General features: G+C 42.2%; 1 protein-coding gene across 12 annotated transcripts in view; it reads left to right on the top strand.

Annotated features, from left to right (window-relative positions):
- Positions 1-26,322, top strand: part of csrnp3 (cysteine-serine-rich nuclear protein 3) — a 273,625-nt gene that overhangs the window by 100,651 nt on the left and 146,652 nt on the right. The window contains exon 1 of one of the 12 annotated variants that reach the window (XM_048535105.2): positions 7,367-7,385. The exons of 10 other annotated variants lie outside the window; for them this stretch is intronic. The gene's annotated coding sequence lies outside the window, so the exon portion shown is untranslated. Of the gene's footprint in view, positions 1-7,366; positions 7,386-7,644; positions 7,741-26,322 lie in introns of those variants that run through there. One more of the 12 variants, XM_048535102.2, reaches the window with a different exon arrangement.

Raw genomic sequence — 26,322 nt, 5'->3', positions numbered from 1 at the left:
CTGATGCCCACCAGCACCACCATTCTGCTCTGCTCCACTCCCCTCCCCCTGCTCTTTATCTGCAACTCCCTTTAACCCTTCAGGACTGGATGTGGGGGTAATACCTGAAATGTTGACTGCTCCATTCCTCCAAATGTTGCCTGGCCTGCTGTGTTCTTCCAGCTTCTTATTTGTCTACCTTGGATTCCAGCATCTGCAATTTCTTTTTGTTTCTATTCCTATTGCAGAGAATTGGCACAGATGGGAACAGCCAAATGTTCTTCTGTGCAGTACCTACCCTATAATTCCATTAAAAAATATCAGCTATGCTGCTTGGGAAGACGCTAGGGAACAAGCATCCACTTTTGGGAAATGAAAAATTAGGGTAGTAAGAGTGTTAAGTTCATAAATATCATTGATAGTATACCCTCTAAAATTGAGAACAGGGAATGGATGTAATGAAGAAAGAAAGGGGGCAAAAAAAGTGACTGCAAGGGAAAAATTTTGCAGCAGCTGGTGACCCGTATGGCATTCTTGAAAGACATTTCACTGGGAATTGAGATGAGTCTGTATAACATAGAAAATAAATCTGCCCCCACCCCTGGAGAATTAATACCCTCCTATTAATTGAAAGGAAAAATGTGTTAATTTATAGCATGATGCAAATATACAAACTTGGCAAATTACACCGTTTTCTTCTAGCATCCAGAAGCAGAAAGCCTTTTTTCTCATTAGGCCCATTAATTGGATGTTTCTGTGGAATGTTTTCACCATGAAACATTGTGCACTGTTGGTAAATTTCATCCCCTGGCAGATTTGCCTGCCCCAGGATGTAGCTTGCAACTCTCTTAAACAATTTTGAAAGCTAGACAGAACAGATTTTGTGAGGAAACGAAGAAATATATATTTTATTTCATTTTTTTTTCATCTGCTCAATAATTACCTCCCAGTCAAACCACCACAAACAAATGAATGAATCCCTTATCTCATTACACTTTATGGCAGCCTGCTTTATATACAGTAGTTGTCATATAGTCCTGTGTAACAACAAACAGCATTTCAATAATTATCTGCAAACCACTTTAGGACATTGAGCATGGGAAAGGTGCTACAAAATATTGCTTTTGAGATAAATTACAATAATTGCTAGCAGATTCCAAATTGAAACAGGAAATTTAACACACTATTGCAATTAATTGTTCAAGTATAAGTCTTTTACATATTAAAATTAGTTGTTTGAGTTTACTAAAGAAAAATATAAACTGTTTATACAGTAGTGGCTTTATATTCTTAACCTGGCATTTAAGGAGATACACAGGATAGGATGCAAATCAGTATAGTTTTTCAACAGTTTCCAGTACCATTTTGGACTGGGGGTGAGAGTTGGAGCTTCAGTCGGCACAGTTGGCTAAATAAAAGAATGACGGCAACGGCATGATTCAATCCCCATATCAATTGTGTAATTTCTGGAGATTTGCTTCCTTGTTTCTGTGCGCTTGTGTAGTCGTGCCCCTCAAGCGATATATAACCAATCATCTCTCTTTAACAAGGTGAGATGCCTATAGTCCTTTGTGAAATACGGCTAATACTTCTCAGTTCCACAATTGGAAATTCCTTTTGAAAGTTGAGCTTTTGCAGACGACACTAAGGTCGGTGGAGTTGTGGATAGTGACGAAGGATGCTGTAGGTTGCAGAGAGACATAGATAAGCTGCAGAGCTGGGCTGAGAGGTGGCAAATGGAGTTTAATGCAGTCAAGTGTGAGGTGATGCACTTTGGTAGGAGTAACCGAAAGGCAAAGTACTGGTCTAATGGTAAGATTCTTGGTAGTGTAGATGAGCAGAGGGATCTCGGTGTCCATGTACACAGATCCTTGAAAGTTGCCACCCAGGTTGACAGGGCTGTTAAGAAGGCGTACAGCGTTTTAGCTTTTATTAATAGAGGGATCGAGTTCCGGAACCAAGAGGTTATGCTGCAGCTGTACAAAACTGTGGTGCAGCCGCACTTGGAGTATTGTGTACAGTTCTGGTCACCGCATTATAAGAAGGATGTGGAAGCTTTGGAAAGTGTGCAGAGGAGTTTACTAGGATGTTGCCTGGTATGGAGGGAAGGTCTTACGAGGAAAGGCTGAGGGACTTGAGGCTGTTTTCATTAGAGAGAAGAAGGTTGAGAGGTGACTTAATTGAAACATATAAAATAATCAGAGGGCTAGATTGGGTGGATAGGGAGAGCCTTTTTCCTAAGATGGTGATGGCAAGCAGGAGGGGGCATAGCTTTAAATTGAGGGGTGAAAGATATAGGACAGATGTCAGAGGTAGTTTCTTTACTCGGAGAGTAGTAAGGGAATGGAACGCTTTGCCTGCAACGGTAGTAGTTTCGCCAACTTTAGGTACATTTATGTCATCATTGGATAAGCATATGGACATACATGGAATAGTGTAGGTTAGATGGTCTTCAGATTGGTATGAAAGGTCAGCACAACATCGAGGGCCGAAGGGCCTGTACTGTGCTGTAATTTTCTATGCTCTATGTACTATGTTCTTTTGCATGTGATGGCTTTCATTATCTTTGTTATTTTTGGGACCTTTCAGGATATCCCTTATTCACCAAATGATATCTAAATTAAATATTATTTACAAAATAAGGCAATCTAATAATGATTTAATTCTGCTCTATTTTTATCTTGAGGTTTTTTTTAATTATTCCAAGCATCTATTAGTTCAGATGCTGGTGAAATTCCGTCGATATCCTCAAGCTTATTTCACATTTAAATGAAGTGCCGCAATAATGATTGGCTCTTGAGTATTTATGTTCTCTGGGAAAAATATAGCAGTTGATTTTTTTTATATGTGAAAAGATGAAAGACAAATATTTATCTTATACAATTTTTAGCTGGCTTCTCCATGCCGAACATTTTTGTGGCCACATATGAAGCTAATGTCTGGTTTTTATTTTGCTTATATCAAAGCAGAGATCAATAATGCTCATTTGTTCAATCTGCCCAGCAGCTTCAGGCAGACATGGAGTGTAGAATGGAAAGAGATTCTTGTGATGCCTGTAGCCACCATGTCTGCACCAACAGCAGTCACAGGTATTTAGGTTAAATTGAAAAATGCAAGGCAGCGTAAGTTTAAAGTTAGTTTGAGTCACATCAGATTGAAATGCTGAAACAAATTATCTTAAAATATTCAGGGTCAAATACATTTTTGGTACTGATGATAATAGAATTCGGGTTTTTCCTGTTATAGTTTTTTCACATTGAATCAATTTATGTGTGCGATGACATTGAATTAGTGATGTATATATCAAAGAAAAATTGTCATTCAGATCAGCTGTTTTGCTGCTAATTGTGCTTTGTTGTGTTAAAACATGTTTTCATTTATAACCACCGTAAATGCATAATTAGTTCAAAGTACTGTTCCAGTACCAGGTGATATATTTTCCTGAAAGTTATGAAAGTAATATTGGTCTACATTTTAGTTATGAATGTTGCCTTTGCTGATAATCCAACATTTGCCAATCTAATGGGTTAAAATTTTTAGGTAGTTGGCAATGCACCAGATCTGAATAAATCAGAGAGCACTTTTCTTGCTTTCTCCCCCGCCCCCAAGAGGAATGAGAGGGTGGTTGGAGGGCATAGAGAGAGGATTTAAATCCTAACACTTGTTAGATTATTAGTAAGGTTTAATATCTCTAGTTCAGACATTCTGCAGGCCAGTTTTCTTTTTCAAATCTCTCTTTTTTTCATCTCTTTTTCTATATCGCACTCTTTCTTTTTTCCATTTTTTCTCTTTTTTTTGATCTCTGCCTGTGTCTCGCTCTCACTCTCTCCCTTCCCCACAAAGATATTTAATTGTCTTTTGAACCTATTTGTAATGCCCAGTGGTCATCCTTGTTACAAATTATACAATGACATTAATGAAAATTTTCTGCATACTCTTCTTTCTGATTCATGTTAAATGGAATGTAAAAGTTTAGAACTCCTCACTGTGCAGTAAATGAATTGCGTTGGCCTGTCTTGTGAATTTATTCAATTCCAATGGTCCAGATTTCACAGTCATAATGACAGTCCAATTTCTTCATCTTCATCTTCATCTTCATTGTCCTTTTGAATCTGAGAACAACTGCTGTTGCCCTTGCATGTGCATACAAACAGGGAAGTCCAGAAGTGGTTCTTTGCTTCTCTGTAGAATGTACTCTCAACTTCCACAGACCACAAGCAATCGGAGATTTCGGGGGAAAATAAGTCACCAATGGTTTAACTGTTGATAGCAGAATGAGGGGGTGCATGGACTTGAGAAGGGATATAAATATGAAACGTACCTTCTACGTTCTCAGTTTCTCATTATACTGGATGCCGCGAGTTCTGTCCTATTTGGCCCTTAGAAATGTAGGAGCAACAGTAAAGCTCTTCAGCCACTTGAGCTTGCATTCAAATAAGTTAGTCAACTGCACTGTGACTAATCATTGACCTTAATTCCGTTTTTCAGCACTACCTCTTAATAATTTCAAGTATTTAAAAATATATTGATCTCTCTGAATATATTTAATGACTAAGCCTTCACAGCTCTCTTGTACAGAATTTTAAAGCTTGACTATCGCCTGAGTGAAAATCACCGCATTTCAGTTCTAAACAGCTTGTCCACTGTTCAGAAAGTATGTATCCTAATTCTCACACATTTCCACAACTCCCCCATATAACTGTCTGAGAATCTTATAAGTTTCAATGAGATCTCAACCTTCTAAAGCTTAGACCAACTCTCTTCAATATGTCCTCATAGAGCCGTTGCATCATCTCAGACATTACCTTCGTGGATCTCCACTACACTTGCTCTACATCATGTATATCTTGCCTTATGTAAGCAATTCAACACTCCAGGTGCATTCAAACCAAGGCCCTCCACCCAATTGAAGCAAGACATCTTTACTCCTGTTCTCCAACTCTGTTGCAATTAAGGCTGTGTACCATTTACTTTCCTAATTGCTTGTTGACCCTGCGTGGTAATGTTTAGTGACTCACAAGTAAGGGCATTCCGGTCCCTTTGAAAACCCTCACTTTTTAACCTTTCAACATTGAAGAAATATCCTACCTTTTTGTTTTCTACCAACATGTATAACTTCACACTTTTATTCATATTTCATTTCATCTGCTATGTTTAGCCTGTCCAACTCTGCTTGAAGCTTCCTCTCATCATGTTCACAACATACTTTCTCGCTCAGTTTATTGCCATCCATAAATTTGGAAGTATCATATTTGGTCCAAACAATCAATATAGGTTGTGTATAGCCTAGATTCAAGTAATGATCCTTTTGGTGCCCCACTAGTTATAGCTTACCAACTTGAGAATGACTTGATTCTAAGAGTATCTCCTCTTTTAGTCTCAGGAGATGTAAATATCTGCTGTACCGTGTTCCCTTTTATTGTTTTCGACCTTGTTCATCAAAAGAGAGGGCAAAACGTTAATAATTATGCTTCGTGGAGTTTGAGCAGTGTGCCTTCCATATCTGACTAACTGGCAGTATGTGAAAGTCCATGTTGAGCTATCCTGTCTCTCATCCCCAATTCTCCATGGCCAGATAAATCACCATCTATGTACCTCAATGCCACGGCCTCCCGAGTGTCGCATCCAGGAACCTAGTAGACCTAAACTGTCATGGTGATTCATTTTTCTTCTTTGAAATTGTAGCAGTGACATTTAACAACAACCTTCTGTGATTTTCTTCTTTATTGAGCCTGAAAGTCATAAAGAGACAGAGTGGCTGCACCACACACCATCAGTAAGCGGTGCTTGGCTCTCAGGCAACCTGCAGCACAGACCCAACTTGTACTAATGAGACAAACAGGTTAAGGCAATGGCTGCCCAGCTCCATGGCAAAGCAAAGGGGCAGATGTCAAATTGGAGCCACTGTGTGCAAAAAAACAGCACAGCTAATTTCTAGTTCATATATAAATCATTTTTTTAAGAGATCCTGTGATTAGCCTACTCTCTCTCTCTCTCTCTCTCTCTCTTTAGAACTTGAAAATATCGTGTCTAACTCTCTACTAGGTTTCTATCTGCTCCTTTGTTTTGTCTCTATGACTTGAGCATAACTATTAATTGCCAATGTCCAGTCATGTCAGTTTTCTAATAATCCAAGCATAGATCAAATCTGTTTCCTTCACTACTATAATAGTATAATTGAAAACTTTTAATGTTTTTTAAACATCATGTGCCTTTGCTTAAGTCATGCCAATGATTCTTTATGTAACATGCTGTATTTTGAAGCTTAAAAGTGCTGTCCAATTGTCTCAATCATTTTTGAAATATTGCAGTTATTCACATGTTTATAATATTTGTGCTCACTGATACCATTTTTATTTTGAATTCCATCTGCTTATCTATAATTCTGCTTTTTCATATCTAATGCTTTACTAGATTGGCATCTGCTGCCCTTTAGCCCACTTCTGTTGCTATGTTAGTATCAGATGAAAATAACAGAAATTGTGGATGAACTTTAAATGTATGGTATCACATTGTTAATGCAAAAATGTCCCCATGAAGAATAACATTTTGATTCCCCTAATGAGCAAAGTACTGTACTTATCTCACTGATTCTGTAATGAACTGTGTGATCAAGACCCTTTTCTAGTTTAATATTATTTCTGAGGCTGATTCTATGAATCAAAAAATCATTGGAATTTATACAAGAACCAGTGTGACAGAGTCATTGTTAATGAACTTTTTTCATAAAAGCACAAGATGTCTATCTTCTAAAGGATATCTCATTAGTAGACTATGTTCCAGAGAAGGTTTCTGCTTTTAAGTGTTCCAAGCAAATCTTTTTTTGTTGTGAGTGGCCAGATATTACTGGACCTAATGACAGTGTATTGTTTTTGAGTCCAGTATAAAAGGAATGTTAAAATGAGTATTGAGCAGTATGACACCATATGCTGCAATATGGCAGATGATGCTGCTTCATCAGTGTGCTTAGGATCAATCCATCAATTACATGATGGATATTTTCATGTGCTTGAAGAAATTGCTGTCAGTGACTGAACTAAGGATTCTTAGAGCCACGTGCCATCATCTAACATCTTGTGATTTCCTCAGTAAATAGTTTTTCACCAATTATTGGAGGCTATAGGATTGTCGTACCATTGTTTTGCATATTGGATTTTTTTTAGCCATTGTTTTAAAAAATAGTAAAATGCCTCTTACCATTCAGGAATGCTGATTGTGAAACAGCAATGCTTACTTATCTCAAATAACAAATGATGTATTAGAATTAACAATTTCAGCAAAATGAATGCACTAGCTCGATGTTATTGGTCATGTATTGTGTTACCTAGCAACTAACGGATGTCATTTTGTCAGTTAGAATAAAATGGAGGATTTTTTTGTACGGCCACTGAACACTAAACTGTCAGGTACTTGACTTTTTAAACTAAACCAGGAGGAAGACTCCATATAAATTTACCAATATGTTTAAAAAAAGTGTTGATGTATACTTCATTTGAAAGGAGTAATCTAAGGTTTAACAATATCGACAATCTCCTATCAAGCCATTTGGTTGATAATAGGGTGTAAGGTTGGGCTCTTTCATGCCTGCTCTTAAATACATACACCATCGTGGACTTCTGAAGTAGTGTCCACAAAATGCACACAATGGGATCATTTAAGCTGGAACACCATGCTGTTGAGGGCATCGTATGTTTGCTGGAAGTTTGGAGAAGAGGCTGATCATGTCATCAATCACATTCAGTTGGTGGCTTGACATTAGTGGTAAGGTTTTGGAACTCGACACTGCAGTTTTTAATCTTGCTAAGATGGAGGTGTTCACTGTCTCTTGCATGCGCACGTTATTTAAAGAGTCATCAACTATTTACAGGCTAGTTGCAGGTTGATATCTTCTAGGTATTGTAAATGATGTTTTCCATTGTTTCAATGTCCAGGAGTGTCTAGGGGCTGATGTAGTAGGTTCAGATGGATTTTTACCTAGCTAAGTGCTTTTTTTGCAAACTAGTTGTTTCCAGATACACATTCAACAGTTGGCATTCCCTGTCTGTTCTCCCAGCTATGCTGTATTCCAGAGGTTGCACAACATGGAAGGAGGAGAATAGCTCTTAGTGGGGAGGCAATATCTGTTTGGAATATATATGGAACAATTCTCCAACCTGAAGTGAATGACACTGTGTAACATTTACACTTTGCAAGGATGGCCATACTTAAACCTGTAGTTACTGCAGTGAAACGGGTGGTGTGGGGGCAGAGGAGAAAGAGGTTGTAGTGGTAGCATAATGAAGGTGAACATAAAGATGAACTATTGTCCATCTGGCATTTTCCAGGTTTCAGCTGACTATGTTAGTAACACCTTGCAATTTTCTATTGTGTACAGGAGGCCAGTGAGGTTCTGTTTTCATTGTGAGCTTTCTCTTGCTGGAGAGAGGCAGCCAAAATAAGTCTGCAGACACGCTGGGGCTGTGCATCATAAGTCACTGTCACTCACCTAGATGGGATCTCTGGATCCCCAGTAAGCGGCTGGAGGATATGATGCTGTATCTATCGTTGATATTACACACTTGTGATCTATAGCCATTGTGCCAACTCAGTCTGCGTGCTAACAAAATGGCCTTGCATGACAACCACAGCACTCAGACTTGCTGAATAGCTGCTTGTGCTGCAGTTAGACTCTGCCATTTAACAGTATTATTGTTGGGTCCACTTGTGTGTGAATGAAGTTGGCTACCACTTTCATATTGAAATGGACAGACTCCAAACTCTACTCCAAGCCCTGTGCCAAGTTGTGCTGAGTACTGTGTGCCCTTTAACAACCAACACAGGCTTTCTGGCAGGCTTCCTAATGCACCAAGCTTCATGTTGCGCATATCCATCAGTGTTCTTCTATAGGCTACCTATTCTAGTAACCTCAGCAGCAGAGCCTGTTTGTCACCTTGCACTTTGGAGGGCTGGTATCCTGCTACAACTGCCTTCTGTCCTGCATGTAGCCCTCGTGCCAGCTATCCCTCCATGTGCAGATCCAATCTCTGGATACGCACAGTGTCAGTATCTGTATCACTGGTTACAGGAAAAAAAAGGTACGAAGTTAAGGTTATCCTTCAGAGATGGTAGGAACTGCAGACGCTGGAGAATCTGAGATAACAAGGTGTAGAGCAGGATGAACACAGCAGGCCAAGCAGCATCAGAGGTGCAGGAAGGCTGACGTTTCGTGCAAAACATCAGCCTTCCTGCTCCTCTGATGCTGCTTGGCCTGTTGTGTTCATCTAGCTCGACATCTTGTTACACTCATCCCTGAAGGATAAGGGATATGAGTGTATGAGTGTGTTGGGGTGTGGGAGGCATGTCTACACCATTCTTAGTATGTAAGTTGGAAGAGCGAATGGTTGGCTGGCCTGTGAGGACAGTGGTTAGGTATGGGAATACCAGCACTTCCAGTGGCTCAGCCTTGCCACTGGCTGTGACTTCAGCCTTGCCACTGGCTGTGACTTCAGCAATGCAAGTTCCAATGGTGAACAGCACCACCTTCTGTATGGTGAAGGTGTAGGACATGCAAATCGACCTCTGGTTAGTTCCTGCTGCTTCTGCATGTTTATCACCTTGACCTATGCTGAAGTGGAAATGTGTCAATGGTTTTGTGTGTGTGTGAGAGAGAGCGCAAGAGACAATTGGCGGCTCGTCGGCTAACTTTCTGGAATAAAACAGAGTCGGCCTCTGTCTAATCCATAAGGGTTTGATGAATCCCCAGTTAATGTTCATCACCTGTATGCAATTACAGAAGATAAATATAGAACTTATAGATTTCCTTTTCTCTTTTTAATAGACATTTCATCTGTGCAAAAACGTTTCAAATTATTCGAAGACCTCCATATTCTGTACCAGACATTGTGAAAATCCCGTTTGCAGGACCCTTGATTACTTTGTTCATATGTGCATTTCTTATGAAACATTTAGAGGGTTGACGATTTAGATTCTTCTGCTTAATTCTTTAGATTATTTCTGTTCTCTCCATCCAGCGGGGTCAATCTGTAACCATTCTTCACTCTCTCATTTTGTGGAGTGTACATTACTCAACAGAGAATGATTACCTAACTAACACACAGGGCTTGACTCCTGACTCTGCAATCTCCTCTCACTGCTTCTTGATCAAGTGACTGGGAGGGCCTTGCAAACCTTAATATACCCCTTTCTTCTCTAAGGGGATAGATGACCTATCTCTTTCTTTCCATTATATCCACAGACCTACACTGCAGGTTCTAAAACCTTTGTGGAGTCTGCTAGCTCTCATATTGTGCCAGTCATCCTTGATTCCTAGGTCCAACTCACTACTTACACAAGGGCCAGTGGGCTCTAAGCAGTACCTCCTTTCCCAGTGCAGACTGGGCTTAAATTGTTAGGGAGTTACCATTTTGGGCCTCCAGCAAATGAATGCATTCAATTAACAGTGCGGCTGTTGCTGGCTATATAGTGAATGATTGATCCCTGACCGGACAGCAGAGATAAACCGAAGAAAGCGTGATAATGATGTATCAACACCATGACTTGATTTTACACTTGCGGCCACAGTGCAAGCATGTATAGTGAGCCTGTCTTAGAGAGTAGATGCATTAAAACGAGTGGGTGTGGGTTAATTGTCCTTTATAATCCCTGTGGTCTGTTTTGGAGACAATACAATTGGCAACAAAAGTCTCCTGTTAATAATTTGTGGAAAATGGATTTTCAGGGTGCTGTAGGTCCCCATCCACCACTAACAAGATGATAGGTGCTGACAGTTGGTGGAGCTTCCAAGAGGAGGAAGAATTGTGTCAGGGCCATTTACCAAATGATTGGCCATCAGTAAATTGGTGCTGGGGCGCCAGTCTTTGAGGTACTGGCCAATCAGATATTAGACCGCTTCAGTACCAGCAAAGCTAACAGGAGCAGAGGCTAATTCAGGTACTGCACTTTGGGTTTATAAAGGCATTCAGCACTGAATTTGGACTTCTAAGTTGTTTGGAGAAGTATTTGAGAAGGCATGATGAAGGTGACCCTGGGTTGGGGTTTAATACCTCAGGGAAGACCTTTAGGTTGGCCCAGGGATCTCTTACAGAGCGAACTTTGCCTGCTGCCTTACCTGTCCTGCTCATTGTTTGTTTAGTATAGACCTCTTTGCAGCCAGTTAAATCCTGCAGTAGTATTTATTGTAGTTTTTAGCAAACTTGAAAAGGTTAACTTTTTAAAATTATTCTCATCACAGATACAACGACTTTTTGTTTTTATTTCAGATTTTCAATGTCCTGAAGTGTCTTTTTAATCCTTCCTAGTCATAAAATTCCTACAGTGCAGAAAGATGCCATTCAGCCCATTGAATGCACAGAATCCCTCTCTCAATCATTCCCCCCCCACCCCCGACTCAGCCCCAAAACTATATCCCTGTAATCCTGCATTTACTATAGCTAATCCACCCTGGGCAGGGCAGAACAATTTAATGTGGCCAATCCGCCTAACCTGCAGATGTTTGGAGAGTGGGAGGAAATTGGAGGACTCGGTGGAAATCCACACAGACATGGGGAGAACGTGCAAGCTTCCCACAGCCAGTCACCTGAGGGTGGAATTAAGCCTGGGTCCCTGGTGCTGTGAAGCAGCAGTGTTAACCACTGAGTCACTGTGCCACCCACGTTGAACTAGTTCATTTAACATGCAGATGAAGTGCAGTGTAATTGAAATAGGAACAACTAGAATTAGACATTTAAATGCTAGCCTAAACTAATATATAAACAAGTTTGTTGTTTTAGGGGAAATTAACTAGCTCCCTGCTGTTTTCACTCCTGTTATATGTCTGAATAGTTAGAATTTCATACTGATCTAACTTAACTTGAAAGAGAGAACTCAAGAATCTTTTAGCCATGCATTGTGAACTCGGTTACGTTTGTCATTATGTAGTGTTAGCTCCCCATGGTGTTACAAGCCTTGAATGAGCTAGAACAGTGTAACATTTATAACACTAGGGAGTAGCATAACAGACACCTTGTGTTTTTTTTAGAAAATTTACACTAAGATTAATCATTGCAAATGGATTTGCAAATGGCACAAAATGCTGTCAAGGACAAAGATCAACACTATTGTGAAAACCGGCAGAGAAACTCAGCAAATCTGGCAGCATCCTTGGAGAAAGAATTAACACTTCAAGTCCATATAGCTCGTCTTTGGAGCTGAGAAGATGTGCATAAGAGGTTTTGTGGCTTTAAAAATGGTCGGGGGAAGCAAGTGAAACAGAAGGGAAGGTCAGAAGATGGATAGTGAAGGAGATTTTAAGTCAAAGGTGCCACAACAACAGGCAAATAAAGTGGAAATAGCTGTGGAAAAGAGACACTGCATAGATGCAGTGTAGATGTTAATTGCAGGATAGAGGTCAGCTCTGCTGTAAATAAAACCATTAAAACACGGCCACTGAGGACAGAATTTATGGCTTGACATTGTTGAACTCCATTTTACGTCCAAAAGATTGTGCAAAGTGCCCAAGTGTAAAATGAGGTACTGTTTCTCCAGGTTGTGTTGAGTTTCACTGGAATAATGCAGCAGATGTGGGACAGAAATGTGAGTATATTGTTAAGATGGTGTAAGTAAGACGTCAGTTTTGCTAGCAGGCTGACTGCTGTTTTACAAAGCAGTCATCCAGTCTGGACTAAGTTTCCCCCCACTGTAGCAGAGATGTCATTGCTCACAATATATACACTATAGATTTGAATGGAGTACACGTTAGTCGCTGCTTCACCTGGAAGAAGTGTTTAGAGTCTTTGTACAGCGAGAAGGAATAACTTTATACCTCCTGTGTTTGCATGGTATTAAGAAAGAGAGGTTGATGGCTCTCTGATAATTAAAGCTGAAACACTCCAAGTGGCTCACCTCACCTCGTAGTCTGTTAAAGGATTGCTTAATTGAGAGAAATCCCTGATACTCGCTTTATAAGAAAGAAGTAACAATGTATTTATCCAGCAGTATTCAAATTAATAGAACTAGTAACAAATCAAACAATTCCCCCTTAACTGCAAACTTTTCCTGAATAAAACAAAATTCTAAAGTTCTGTTGTTCCAATAGCTAAAATCCCATTTATATAAACCAAATTAATAAAAGAAACATTAAAGCTTAAATAAGGAGATTACAAGGTGTAGAGCTGGATGAACGCAGCAGGTCGAGCAGGAAAGCTGACATTTCGGGCCTAGACCCTTCTACAGAAATGGGGCCGAAGAAATAACGAGAGAGTTGCAGTGGGAGAGCGATCTACTGACGCCCTTTCTGGAGGGAGGAGGGTAACATCTAAAGGATGAGCTGTATGGATACCTGGTTTATAATGATCTGATTGGTCATAGTCAGCATTGAATTTGGAATGGGAAATCATGTTTGACAAATTTAATAGAGGTTTTTGATTGGAGATGAAGTGGGCAATTCTGTCCAATAAACCTGCTGCACCATTCCTGGCTGACCTGATAATCCTCAACACCAGTCTCCTATCTGTACCTCGTAACCCTTCATTCCGTCACTGATTAAAAATGTCTGTCTCAGCCTTGAATGTACTTAATGACCCTCCACACACTCACTGTCCTCGAAGAGAAGACATTGCTTCTTCAGTTGTGTTCATGTTGGACAACCTGTTACTTTGCACAGAAGGCATTTAAATGGTCACACAGCCAAGATCGTACAGAAGGTGCGACAGACTGAATGGGTTCAAAGGCCTGCTCCTGTTGTATGAAGAGCTAGAATGAGCTGGGTGGTCTGAATGGCCTCCTTTTTCACCAAAACATTTTTCAGATTTGTTTGGATCCACCATATTATACAGGAGCCTGTCTTAAAACACAGTCCCCTCATCACTGACCCTCCGACAGTGCCCGCTCCCTCAGCCCTGATCCTCCGACAGTGCCTGCTCCCTCAGCCCTGACCCTCACTTCAGGTCCTTGTTCCCCCAGTCTGAGGTTGAGTTGGACTGACCTGTGGTCAGTAAGGCTTTAAATGGTTTTGAGTGACAGGCAGGAAAGTAGAGTTAAGGCCACAAGCACAACAAGTGTGATGTTTGTGTATTGCGGAGCAGGCTTGAGGCGCTGAATGGCCTCCTCTTGCTCCATGTATTTGGCCTATAAGTCTGGCACGCTATTTATTGAGCTCATGGTTGATCTGTGTATGGCCTCAAATCTACACTCCCCGCCTCCTTCCCCCACTGGGGCACTGAAAAATATTCCCTGACTCGGCTTCAGCCTCCTCTCCAGGAAGACAGTTCTGTAAAATCGTGACTCTGTCTGAGAAAGAAGTTTCGCTCAGCAGTTTTAAATTGGTGACTCCTGACTTTTAATCTGTGATCCCCTGTTCTAGATTTTGCTGCAAGACAAAGCCTCCTCGCCACTTCTGAGAATCTGGTGATGGCCCGCGCGAAGGGACTTCGGTTTGAATTGACGGGTGATAGATATAGGACAGATGTCAGAGGTAGTTTCTTTACTCAGGGAGTAGTAAGGGAATGGAACGCTTTGCCTGCAACGGTAGTAGACTTGCCAACTTTAGGTACATTTATGTCGTCATTGGATAGGCATATGAACATGTAGGTTAGATGGACTTGAGATCGGTATGACAGGTCGGCACAACATCGAGGGCCGAAGGGCCTGTACTGTGCTGTAATGTTCTATCTATCTATCTATCTATCTATCTTCGAGGTAGGTATCCTTAGAAGAGGCTTCGCAGTGGGTTTAAAATTGTTTCAGAAATAGTAAGAACCGCAGATGCTGGAGAATCTGAGAAGAAGGTGTAGAGCTGGATGAATGCAACAGGCCGAGCAGCAGGAAAGCTAACGTTTCGGGCCTAGGTACAAGGGTCTAGGCTCGAAACGTCAGCTTTCCTGCTCGGCCTGTTGTGTTCATCCAGCTCTATACCTTGTTATCTCAGATTCTCCAGCATCTGCAGTTCTTACTATCATTTAAAGCTTAAATTACAGCCAGGCTAAGTCTTCTCAAATTTTTTTTCGCCTTCTCTACTATCCTCCTGTCAGGAATGCCTTCCTCTTTCGAATTCTTGTGTCAGGAATATTAGCAATGAGTGCTGTAGTACCTTTTTATTTCGATGGTGCTTACTCTGACATATAAGAGATTCCTTTGAGAGCCAGTAATTTTTGTCTTTCTTTAGAGCTGATGGCTGTAGAGAGCAGTTCTTTTAACAGTTGGCAGTTTACTCTCATACCAATTTTTCAAATGTACTCTTCTTTTATAGCTTTGACAACCTATTAACTTCTTACACTTGGATTAATTTCTTATAGTAGGATTGATCAGAGATTGTGAAAACCATCAGGTTTAAATTTAGTTGGGCTTGGGTTTTTATATCAAGGGCATGGTTTAAATTAATTGGCTAAATTCAAAAACCTGTTGGTTTGTTAAAAATGGTGCTTTGCCTGCTAATAGTATAGACTTTTGAAGCAGAGTTTCGAGTTCAAGAACTCTCTGGACATCTGTTGCTGCCTGCAGACATTTTTTTAATCCAAGCCTAAAGAAGCACACCTCTTTGAAGACACCACATTCTTTCCCTGCATCCCCTGCCCTTACCGTTTTACAAAAAAATTCGAGCATTCTGCCTTCCAGTCCACAAGTACTATACCAACTTTGCAACAACAGAAAGGTGCTGTCAGAGGAGGATGCGATATTGGCATGAGAGATGCTGACCAGGGTGACACAGGGGAAATGCGCCTTTGAAAGTGCTGACACGGAAAGAGCGCAGAAGGTGTGATTGGTTATGGCATCATGCTGGAGATGTCAAAAATGACACAGCATAGTCCTTTTTGAATCTAGAAGCTGATCAGGTGTATTTCCCTTGGCTAATCCACCAAATCTGCACATCCCTGGATACTGTGGGCAATTTTTAGCATGGCCAACCCACCTAATCGACACATCTTTGTACTGTGGGGAAAAAATTGGAGCACATAGTGGAAACCCACTCAAACAATGAGAGAACTTGCAAACTCGACACACAGTCAGACAGATGTCCCAGGCTGGAATCAAACCTGCTAATATGAGGCAGTAGAGCTAGCCACTGAGCCACGGTGCCACTGTGCCGCCCCATTGGCCCAGATTCTCAGAAGGGCTGTGATACTGCTGTTGCACTGTGTTTTCATCTGTTGGTTTTACTTTTAGTTTCCCAAAATTGCAATAGTGGTCTTTTGAAATTTTGTTCATTGATTTATTTGTGCAGAAAGTGTACCATGTAGGAAGTAGTGATATATTTATTTAACATTTCCAATATAATTGTAGGCTAAAATTTCATGTTTATAAATAGCAGTACTGCAGGGTGAAATTCCATAATTAAATTCAGCAGTTGTTATGAACATTAGGATGAGACACTGTCTTTCGTTTGTCTCGTCTCGTCTCATCTCGTCTCGTCACACCCCTCCACCCTTACCCCTAAATTTGAGGTCCTGTTCAAAGATTGGATCCAAATCTCCTGGTTATTGATGCCTTAAAACACTTGGTATTCTCTGGGAAACTGCCGTTTTTATCCCATCTGACTTGCATGTGATTTCAGCTCCCATGACCCAGGCCAGTTCCTTTTCAATTTTCTCAGTAATGTAAGACTGATACTGGCTACCATCAGCAAGCTGTTTTTAAGAATTATTTTATGGAAAAGATGACAGACACTTGGTATCCTGATTCTCAGCACTCTTCACATTGTCTGGCGATGCTCAAGCTTCCTCGAATGGAGAGAAGTTTGAGCCTAGGCCTACATTGTTACAGATTCAGGCCTGTCACCAACGTGTGAGGGTGTTGGGTTCTGAAGTTTTCTCCTCAGCTGCGACCATGAGCTGCACAGATGTGGGATCACCCCAAGAAGCGAGCAAATAATTTGTGCAAGGGAGTGTGATTACTTCTGAGTGTATTTTCAGTAGCTGCTTGGATCTTTGAGCCTTTTTTTGGCCACTGTTTCAGCCAATCGTGAGGGATGTTAGCTGACAGACATGATCACAGTTGCAGCCTTCAGTGGGGGACGTAGGTATACTTTTGCCTGTCCGGATTCCAGGTTCCATGTTAGAGATAATGGGAACTGCAGATGCTGGAGAATCTGAGATAATAAAGCGTGGAGCTGGATGAACACAGCAGGCCAAGCAGCATCTCAGGAGCACGAAAGCTGATGTTTCGGCCCTAGGCCCTTCATCAGAAAAGGGGGTGGGGAAAGGGTTCCGAAATAAATAGGGAGAGAGGGGGTGTCGTATCAAAAGTGAAGAGAGGAGACACGAGTTAAAGGGGTGGGGATGGAGCCTGTAGAGGTGAATATAGTTGGGGAGGTAGGGAGGGGATAGGTCAGTCCGCGGAGGATGGACAGGTCAAGGGTGTGGGATGAGGTTAGTAGGTAGGAATTGGAGGTGCAGCTTGAGGTGGGAGGAGGGGATAGGTGAGGGGATGAACAGGTTACGGAGGCGGGGACGAGCTGGGCTGGTTTTGGGATGCAGTGGGGAGAGGGTAGATTTTGAAGCTTGTGAAATCCACATTGATATCATTTGAGCTTCAGGGTTCCCAAACGGAATATGAATTGCTGTCCCTGCAACCTTCGGGTGGCATCATTTATGGCACTGCAGGAGGCCCAGGATGGACATGTCGTCTAAGGAATGGGAGGGGGAGTTGAAATGATTTGTGACTGGGAGGTGCAGTGGTTTGTTGCGAACCGATCAGAGGTGTTCTGCACAGTGGTCCCCAAACCTCTGCTTGGTTTTCCCAATGTAGAGGAAGCCACAACGGGTTGGGGGGGTGTGGGGGAGGGACGGTACAGCGGATGCATTATACCACATTGGCAAATGTGCAGGTGAGTCCCCTTGGGGTTTGGAATGGGGGTGAGGGAGGAGGTGTGGGGGCAAGTGTAGCACTTCCTGTGGTTGCAGGGGAACGTACCGGGTGTGGTGGGGTTGGAGGGGAGTGTGGAGCGGACAAGGGAGTCGGGGAGACGGTGGTCTGTCCGGAATGCAGACAAGGGTGGGGATGGAAAAATGTCTTTGGTGGTGGGGTCAGATTGTAGATGGTGGAAGTGTCGGAGGGTGATGTGTGTATCCGGAGGTTGTTGGGGTGGCATGTGAGGACTAGGGGGATCCTCTTTTTGGTGGTTATTGCGTGGACGGGGTGTGAGAGATGAGTTGCGGGAGACACAGTTAAGGGCGTTCTCGACCACTGCAGGGGGCAAGTTGCGGTCCTTGAAGAACAAGGGCATCTGGGATGTACAGGAGTGGAATGCCTCATCCTGGGAGCAGATGCGGCGGAGGCGATGGAATTTTTGCAGGAGGGTGGTTGGGAGGAGGTGCACTCTAGGTAGCTGTGGGAGTCGGTGGGCTTGAAATGGATATTGCTTTCTGGCTGGTTGCCTGAGATGGAGACAGAGGTGTCCAGGAAGGTGAGGGATGTGTTGCAGATGGTCCAGGTGAACTTGACGTTGGGGTGGAAGGTGTTGAAGTGGATGAACTGTTCGAGCTCCTGTTGGGAGCATGAGGCAGCCCCGATACAGTCATGAATGTAATGGAGGAAGAGGTGGGGTTTGGGGCCTGTGTAGGTGCAGAAGAGGCACTGTTCCACATAACCTACAAAGAAGAGGCAGGTATAGCTTGGGCCCATGTGGGCACCCATGGCCATCTCCCCTCCCCCCACTGCACCCCAAAACCAGCCCAGCTAATCCCCCCGCCTCCCTAGCCTCATCCTGCCCCTTTTGACCTGTCCATCCTCCCCGGAGTGACCTATCCCCTCCCTACCTCCCCACCTATACTCATCTCTACAGGCTCCATCCCCGCCCCTTTTAAATTGTCTGTCTCCTCTTCACTTATCTTCTCCTCTATCCATCTTCTATCCGCCTCCCCCTCTCTCCCTATTTATTTCAAAACCCTGACCCCATCCCCCTTTTCTGATGAAGGGTCTCAACCCGAAACGTCAGCTTTTGTGTTCCTAAGATGATGCTTGTCCTGCTGTGTTCATCGAGCTTCACACTTTGTTATCCATGTTAGAGAGACCGGGCACTAAAGTCAGTTCAAGATCAACCAAGATATGGGGGAGCACATTGAATACAGTGCTTTTGTCCAACATCACCATCCAGAGAAGCCAAGAAAAAGAGGCACAGTTTTCGTCAGTTGTAATGCATCTCCAGTAATTTGAGACTATTATGCAATCTAAGGAACACAGCATTCATAAGAGTGGAATTAGCATGCACGTTTATTACTGTAGAAAACAGTCATGCAGTTCAAAGGCCCACTTCTTCTGTTAATGAAGATGGACGAGTCTACTTGCTATATTAAAGGAAGCCAAATTTGATGGGCAGATGATTTTATACAGTTGAGTCAGTAAAACTGTGGTATGATTGTGTACTGCAGTGATTTATGGTACTAGCAACTTGATAGAGCATCCCATCTGTGGGTTCTAATAGTGGCACAAGAGATTAGCACTTGACTGCACTGTCAGGGACAGCAACATTTCAATTACAACAATTTGACACAATAAATTCTGTTAGAGCAATGCTGCTGAAAATTCACCAATACAGCAGCCTAAATACTTGGCAAAGGCCTTGACAGTGGCTGCAATGCAGGTGCAATTGCACTATTGTTACTAGGTTCTGAGGGAAGTGACGATCTAATAATCCTGAGACCTAGGAAATATTCTGGGGACCTGGGTTCAAATCCCAGCGTGCAAGGTTGTGGAATTTGAAATCAATAAAACTTGGAATTTTTCTTCTTATTAATAACCATGAAACTACTTTCATTGTCGTATAAAAAGTGTCTAGTTCATGCATTTTTTAGTGAGGGGAAAATAAAGTGGAGGGGAACCAATATTACCTCAAGGAGGTTCGCTAGTGCTACTCGGGAGGATTTAAATTAGAGCGGTGGGGGGCTGGGAACCAGAGCAGCAGGTCAGCATGTGGAGGGATTGAGGGGAAGGTAGACGTTTAGAACCAGTAAATCAAAAAGAAAGCTCAGGCAGAGACACGTCAATGAACACAATGGCACTGATGGGCTGAAGTGTGTTTACTTCAGTGCAAAGAGTACTAAAGGTAAGGGAAATGAGCTCAGAGCCCAGACCAGTAAATAGCACTGTGATGTCGTGACTTTCGGGTAGGCGGTGGCCTAGTGGTATTATTGCTGGACTATTAACCCAGAAACCTAGGTAATGTTCTGGGGAAGAAATGAACGAACTGCAGGTGCTGTACAGCAGGAACAAAAATAGACGCCACTAGAAAAGCTCAGCAGGTCTGGCAGCATCTGAGAAGGTAAAAAGCCGAGTTAATGTTTCGGGTCTGGTGACCCTTCCTCAGAATCTGAGTTCTGAGGAAGGGTCACTGGACCCAAAACGTTAACTCCGTTTTTCCCTTCATGGACGCTGCCAGACCTGCTGTGTTTTTCCAGCAATTTTGTTTTTAGTCCTCATGGGGCCTAGGTTCGAATCCCATCATGACAGATGGTTGCTTTTGAATTCAGTAATAATCTGGAATTAAGAGTCTAACGATGACCATGAAACTATTACCGATTGTCAGGAGAAACCCACCTGGTTCACTGTTGTCCTTTTAGGGAAGGAAATCTGCGATCCTTATCTGGTGGGGCCTACATGTGACTCAAGACCCACAGCAATGTGATTGACTATCACGGGTAGAGCGCAAAAATAGGATGGATACAATCACTTTGGATTATCCTGTAGGCCTCCCAACAGCCACCGAGAGATTGAGGAACAAATTGTATAGGTATTGGAAAGGTGCAATAAAAACAGTTGTCATAGTGGATGACTTTAACTTCTCTGGTATTGACTGGGACTCTTTTAGAGCAAGAGGCTTAGACAGGGTGGAAGCACATGCAAGACCATTTCTTGAAACAATATGTGGATAAACCAACTAGAGGAGGGACCATACTGGATCTTATACTGGCTAATGAGCCTGGCCAGTTGACTCACCTTTCAGTGGGTTAACAATGCTCACAACTCCTTAAACTTTAAGATAACTACAAAAAAAGATATGTCAGGACCTTTGTGGGACGGTAATAAATTGGAGGAGACTAAATTATGTAAGTATTAGGCAGGAGCTAGGGACCGTTAATTGGGAGGAGCTGTTATCAGGCACGTCCACGTTTGACACATGGAAACTGTTCAAAGACCAGCTGGCGAGTGTTCAGGATTGGCATGTCACAGTAAGGAGGAAGGATAAGGATGGCAAGGTAAGGGACCTTTAGAAAATGTGGCAGTTTGTGAATTTAGTCAAAAATCAACATATGTAATGTTTAGGAAGCTAAAATCAACGGGCCCATGAGGAATATAAGAACAGCAGGAAAGTGCTCAAGCAGGGAGCTAGGAGAGCAAGAAGGGGCTGTGAAATCACCTTGGCAAGTAGGGTTAAGGAGAATCCTAAAATACGCTATAGAATTCTTAAAAACAAGAAGATAACTAGGGAGAAGGTAGGACTGCTCAAAGATGGAGGGAAATTGTGCTTGGAAGCAGAGAATCTGGGTGAGATTCTAAATGAATACTTTACAGCGGTATTCACCAAGGAAAACAATATGGAGTATAGTGAGGTTTGTGTGGAGCTTGCTAATATAATGGAACATTTTGAAATCAAGGATAAAGTGCTGTTGGATCTCTTGAAGAGCATTAAGATGGATAAGCGCAAAGGGCCCGATTGTATCTACCCCAGATTTTTGAGTGAGGCAAGACAGGGGATTGCTGGGGCCTTAATCAAGAGCTTTGTATCCTCACTAGACACTGGAGAGGTCCCAGAGGACTGGCAAGTAGGTAATGTTGTTCCTTTATTCAAGAAGTGAAATGGGGATAATCCAGGAAACTGGACCAGTGAGTCTCACATCAGTGATTGGAACCTATTAGAGAGAATTGTTAGGCATAAGATTTACATACATTTGGAAAAGCATGGCCTAATTAGGGACTGTCAGCATGTCTTTGTGCAAGGCAGGTCTTGTCTTGATTGAATTTTTTTCAATGAGGGTAGAGCAGTGGATGTTGTTTATGTGGACTTTAGCAAGGTGTTCGACAAGGCCCTTTGTGATAGGCTCAGCTAGAAGATTAAGATGCGTGGGATCCATGGTGCCTTGGCCACATGGATTCGGAATTGGCTTGCCCATGGAAGATAGAGGGTATTGGTGGAAGGGTGTTTATCAGGCTGGACGTCCACAGCTAGTGGTGTTCCGCAGGGATCCGTACTGGGACCTCTGCTGTTTGTGATAAATATAAATGACTTTGATGAAAATGTGGATTGTTGGGTTAGTAAGTTTGCAGACGACACAATGGATTTGCAGATATTGTAGCAGGTTGTCAAAGGATACAGGTGGGATGTAGATAAGTTGCAGGTATGGGCAGAAAAATGGCAGATGGAGTTTAATCCAGGCAAGTGTGAGGTGCTGCACTTTAGAAAATCAAATATTAAAGAAAAGTAGACAGTTAATGGCAGGACTCTGAGAAGCATTGGTGTACAGAAGGATCTTGGAGCCCAAGTCCATAGCTCCTTTGAAAGTAGCCACACAAGTAGATAGGGTGGTGATGAAGGCATGTAGCATGCTTGCCTTTATTGGTTGGGGAATTGAGTACAAGAGTCAGGATGCCATTTTGCAACTTTATAAGACTTTTTGGTTAGGCAGCATTTAGAATGTTGCATTCGGTTCTGGTCGCCACGTTACAGGAAGGATGTGGAAGCTTTGGAGAGGGTGCAGAAGAGGTTTACCAGGATGCTGCCTGGATTTAGAGGGTGTGAGTTGTAAGGAGAGGCTAGAAAAACTCAAGTTGTTATCTATTGTGCGGTGGAGGCTGAAATGTCTAATGCTAGGGGTCATGCATTAATGGTTGGAGGGGGGGGGGTGAAGGCCAAAGGAGACGTGACAGTCAATGTGTTTTTAGGGGGATAACCTTTGCCGGGGTGGTGGTGGAGGCAGATGTGATAGGGGCATTTAGGAAACTTCTAGATGTGCACATGAATGTGCAAAGAATGGAGGGATAAGGACCAATGGCAGGCAGAAGAGATTATTTTCATTCAGGGGCATGCTCAGCACAATATCATAGACTGAAGGGCCTGTTTCTGTGCTGTACAATTGTGTTCTATGTTCTAAACTGCTGCCCTTACCTGGGCTGACCTACATTACTTTCTGGCATGCAATCCAAGCCAATTCTAGTTTGATTTTCAGATGAATATGAAACTGATACTGGCTGCTATAGGCAAGCTCCTATGAATAATTATTTTTGTCTCTAACTGGATGTTTATGTTTCCTGTTTTCCATCTGAAAAAAAGTCCATTCTGTATCTAATGTTATGAAGGGTTCTTGTAATACGGTGATAGTGCTCCTATCTCTGAGCCAGGAAATTTGGGTTGAAGTTCCACGTGCTCCAAAGGTGTGCGTCGCTAAACAGGTTGATCCGGAAATACATAATGAATTTTGTTTCTCTGACTGTTGGCCACTTCCGAAACCTTTTCAGTTTGTTGGTGCTAGATGCCTTTGGAACTCATAGGGCCACAGTTCCTCCTCGCAGCAGAGGGAGCAGTCTGGTACAATACAGCAATTCCCTCTCTCTATGATAGTCTGCAATGCCAACCCACAAGCAGATGCCAGCAAACCTAAGTGAAAGGCAGCCTCAATGATCAAACACAGAACCATCTGGTTTGATTACAGATGCACTATCACATGGACTGCCAGCTTGTGTGTTCAAAAATACAATTTGACTAATTCTTATCCATGAGCCAAACTAATTTGAATCATCCATGGAAACTACTTTACTATTGTATTTAATGATGAGTAAGACCATGATAAACTGACCTGTTGTTATATACATGTAAGAAAGATTTAGTGTTTCATGTCAACTCATGGTCGATTAATCTAAAGAGTAATTTATTCAAGTTGTGAAATGTAATTGAGATATAAACGTGAGACATAAATCAGTTAAATTTCATCGCCCAGTGCATCCTGTGCTTACAATTTGATAGAAGTACATCCTGGGATATGCTATTCATTCGCTTCAGAGAGGATGTTTTGTGCAATAAGCCTTGTTCTCTTGCTCATTACCCCATCTCCAGGGTGAGTGCGCAATATCATATTTCTCTAGGAATAAGAGAAAGGGAAAATGAGGAGTATCACACTGCTGCTCAGCTACCTGCAACAGACAAGGTGCTACGTTTCTCAATTTCCTCCTCTGCCATGTGCGTTCTAAAACACCAGAGAAAATTGGGCAATCTTGCTTTGATTAATTAAATGCCAATTCTTCAGTTTGGAAGTAATTGGCTAGATAGTCGTAAGAATGCGCCAGTCTGGAGAGCTGAAAAAAAGAGCAGGCATGATCCGGGTGCAGAGGTCGTACCTCACTTCAGACAGCCCCAACTTTTGCCACCAGGAGAAGGAAGCCAGACTGCAATCTATTTCATGTTAGTAATTTGATGAAAACCTTTCTGTTGAGCTATTAGTCTGGGTGTAAAAACCCTCAACATGTGTTATATATGGATGAATGGGCTCCGAACGTACTTTGAAAAGCCCTGGAAAAATAACATTACTTCTAGGATATGAAACTTCTTCATTTTATTTGATAGTGAAAGTTCTGCATGTTTTGCTGTCCAATTTTGAAGCTTATTAGAAATTGATTGATGGCTTGCCCTGCTTGATGGTATCACTATTGCTGGATACCTGAGGCTGACTTTTATATTTGCTGTTCCGGTTTGAAGGTAGAGCAGTTTGTTATATCCAGTGGGCAAAAATGGTACAAAGTCACCACTTCCAGTGCCATCTTGGGTACAAAGATAGCGGGGTAGAAAATCTTAGATATAAATTAGAAAAATAAAGGTGAAAGTTCAGCATTACAGTCTTAAAGTTTTAAAGCAGGGAGCCCATACTGTACTTCACATTGAGGATAAAAATATGGAATACTTGAAATTGCATGGTAAAAAGGGGCAGAGTCCAGCACAGCTTCAGCAAGTGGAAATATTACCTGACAAATCTGTTAGAATTCTTTTTGCAAAGGTAATTACTAAGTTAGACAAAGGAAAACCAGTGGACATGATCTATTCAGATTTCTGGAAGGCCTTTGACAAGGTGATGCGCAGGAGACTACTACGCAAAATAAGAATCCATGGTGTTAGGGGCAAGGTTAGGTCATGGATGGAGTACTGGCTGCCCGGTTGAAAGCAGAGTAGGCATAAATTTTTCAGGATGGTAGCCAGTGACTATTGGACCTCTGCAGGGGTCCATATTGGGACCATAACTATTCACATTATATGTTCATGATCAGGATGTTAAATTAACAAAGGAACCATGGGCATTGTTGCTAAGTTTGTGGATGACACAAAGGTTGATGGACAGGTAGTGTTGAGGAAGCTAGAATGCTGCAGAAGGACTTGGACTGGCTAAGAGGATGAACGAAGAAGTGGCAAGTGGACTTCAGGTGAGAAAGTGAGGATGTGCATTTTGGTAGGAAGAATAGAGGTGTAGACTATTTTCTAAACAGGGAAAGTCTTCATAAATCTGAAGCACAAAAGGACTTGGGAATTCTAGTTCAGGATTCTCTTAAGGTTAACATGCAGGTGCGTTGGCAGGTAAGAAGACCAATGAAATTCATTTTCAAGAGCGCTGGAATACACGAACAAAGATGTACAGCTGGGGCTGTAGAAGGCTCTGGTCAGACTGCATCTGTAATATTGTGAGCAGATTTGGGCAACACGTATGAGGATGGATGTGCTGGCTTTGGAGAGGGTCCTCCGGAGCTCTACAGTAATGATTCCAGAGATGGAGGGCTTGTCATACGAGGAACGGTTGAGGACTCTTGAGTCTGTACTTGATGGAGTTTAGAAGAATGAAGGGAGATGTGACTGAAACTTACAGAATACTGAGAGGTTTTAATAGGTTGGACATGGAGTAGATGTTTCCACTAGTAACAGAGACTAGGAGCGGATCTGACAGCCTCAAAGTGAAGGGATAGCCCTTTGAATGGAGGAAGAATTTCACCGTACAGACGGCGGTGAATCTGTGGAACTTGTTGCCACAGAGGGCTGTGGAGCCAAGGCACTCTGTATATTTAAGACCGAGAAGGAGAGGTTCTTGTTGGTGAGGAGATCCGGCGTTACGGGGAGAATGCATGAGAATAGGGTTGAGAAACATATCAACCATAATTCAATGGTGGAGCAGACTCAGTGGGCTGAATGGCCTAATTTTGCTCCTATATCTTACAGTATCCATATACAGCAGTTCTAGGTAAGTTTCATCAACCTCTAACTTCGTGAATGTTTAGAGTTTCAGCTAATTACTTATAGATTTCACTTATACTTCTTTTTCAACGCTGCCTATTTCATTTACATTTATCTGCTGTATTCTTTCTCTAATAGATTTCAGAATCACCACAGGATGTTCAACTGATGTG

The sequence above is a fragment of the Stegostoma tigrinum genome, chromosome 7 (assembly GCF_030684315.1).
Source record: "Stegostoma tigrinum isolate sSteTig4 chromosome 7, sSteTig4.hap1, whole genome shotgun sequence".
NCBI classification, from domain to species: Eukaryota; Metazoa; Chordata; class Chondrichthyes; order Orectolobiformes; family Stegostomatidae; genus Stegostoma; species Stegostoma tigrinum.
This window is presented reverse-complemented; position numbering and strand designations above follow the sequence as displayed.